This window comes from Octopus bimaculoides, chromosome 9 (genome assembly GCF_046866305.1).
Source record: "Octopus bimaculoides isolate indiv1 chromosome 9, ASM4686630v1, whole genome shotgun sequence".
Lineage (NCBI taxonomy): Eukaryota > Metazoa > Mollusca > Cephalopoda > Octopoda > Octopodidae > Octopus > Octopus bimaculoides.
The window spans coordinates 55,674,901-55,677,400 of NC_142936.1; positions in this window are offsets into that span (position 1 = coordinate 55,674,901).

Consider the following 2,500-nt stretch of genomic DNA (forward strand, 5'->3'; position numbering starts at 1 on the left):
GCTGAATGAAGCAAGTACGCCACGCTTATTGCTTGCCGATATTTCAGTTTAGGACGATGAATTAGATAATCGCAAGAAGCCGGTAGAATCGTTAGCGTATTGAGCAAGAACAATCTTGCAGTATTTAGATATACCTCTTCGTGCTCTGAGTTCAAATTTCTCCAAGGTCAATTTTACATTTCATCGTGTCCCTGTATCGAGAGAGCAAAGTATTGGGATAGGAATAATGACTGTGCACACACACACATACATATATAATTTTTCTTTAAGTTTAGTTTAAGCTCTTCTTCAAAGAGTTCAAGGCAGTTGCAAACAAAGCAACAAGATTTTTTGAGTTAAGAGAGTTCCCGGTGTTTGTAAATATTTGGACCAGTTGACGTTTTGGTTGAACTTTTGATGCATACACCCTAATGTGTGCATCTGTTCACATAAGAATCTCACCAGGAGAATTTTTGGAATGTCTGACAACTCTTCTCTGTGCCACTGATAGTTCATATTCGGAGAATCAGCGTCAATTTCTTTGCTCTTTTCCCGTCAAAAATAGTGTTTCTAGGTGTTTATGCAAATTTGTTGATACATAACCTATGTATGTATGTATGTGTCTCTTCTATTTTTTAATTATTATAAATCTTCCACTGAAGAGGGAGTCGGTTTCCAACAAAGTTACAAGGCTCTATCGTTGGGATGTAGTTAACACAGACAAATTAACATTTGGAACTTGAGAAAAGTCTTGCATATTTGTACTGTTCCACTCACAGATTGAACTTGTACGAATTAGTCGATCAATTTCTCTTTCTGAAAATCCCAGTTTACTCTTAAAGCATTCACTAACAAAACCTAGTGCTCCAATTATTATTGGTATAAATATGAATTCATAGTCTGGATATAGAAGCTGGAGGTTTCGAAGCAGTTGTCCGTATACATCCTCTAATTACATGCTAATCACATGCGTGATGTATGTATGTATGTATGTATGTATGTATGTATGTATGTATGTATGCATGTATGCATGTATGTATGTATGTATGTATGTATGTATGTATGTATGTATGAATGTATGTATGTGCTTATTTGTTTGTTTTGATTTATGTATGTATTCTCATGCATATAGTTGGATGTCTATACATGCTCATATATACTTAAATGATAAACTTCTAGAAAATTTTACATATTTTTACAGTTCCAGTGATGTCTAGGATCTGTAGTCTTCGACTCAGCTTTCTCCTTTCTGGTTTTGAGAAGCTTAATTTTTCAAGATTGATATTTAGGCAGTGGGTTATATATCTTAGGACCCCAATAGTTACAGGTATAATAAACCTGAACTTGTAATCTAGAGTAGCTGTATGTATGTATGTATGTATGTATGTATGTATGTATGTATGTACGTATGCATGCTTGCTTGCATATTCCGGTATAAACAATCGAGACAATATTTAATTAGGATCAACTGCTACTTATTTTATTGACCTCGAAAAGATGAAAGACAAAGTCCGTTGAGGTCGATCACTGGGGTTGCTGTAATTGTCTTCCAGACAGTTCCGAAATCGCTCGCCCTGTGCCAAAATCTGAAACCAATATTTAATTAACATAGCCATCTGTGTTTCATACTTAATGTATACACACTATCATCAGTCCATTTACTGCAGAATTTGTTCCGAGATAACATCCCTTACGAACCTGCTGTGCTAAAAACACAACAGATATCAGAGAGAGAGAGAGAGAGAAAGAGAGAGCGAGAGAGAGAGAGAGAGAGAGAGAGAGAGAGAGAGAGAGAGAGAGAGAGAGAGAGAGAGAGAGAGAGAGCGATGAAGATTCGTCCAGAGCGGCAATTCGAAACATCATTGACTTTTTGATTTCCTTTTCTTTCTGTATCAGTGACGACCAGTTCTTATGCAAGAATGTAGCTGACAGCAAAATGGCCAGAATGCATCTAGCTCTCTCACTGACTGCTACTGGGATGTTTTTCTTTGACATTGTATATTTAACATTTAACAGTAAATTTATAAGATAGATGGATAAATACTGTAGTAACAACTTATTGGCCTATCGGCAATGTATACACGTGATATATATATATATATATATATATATATATATATATATATATATATATACATACATATATATGGACACACGCGCACGCACTCACACACACACACACACACACACACACACACACACACACACTTGCGCGCATGCACACACACACACACATACAGGCGGTAGCATGGCTGTGTAATAAGAAGCCTACTTCTCAACTTCATGGTTTCGAGTTTAGTCCTACTGCGTGGCACCTTGGGCGAGTGTCTTCTACTATAGCCTCGAGCTGACCAAATGCTTGTGAGTAGATTTGAAAGACGGAAACTGAAAGAATCCCGTCGTATATCTATCAAATTATCTATCTATTTATCTATCTATCAATGTGTGTGTGTGTGTGTGTGGAGGCGCATGGTTTAGTGGTTAGGATGTAACGATTACGATTGCGAGATCGTAGTTTCAA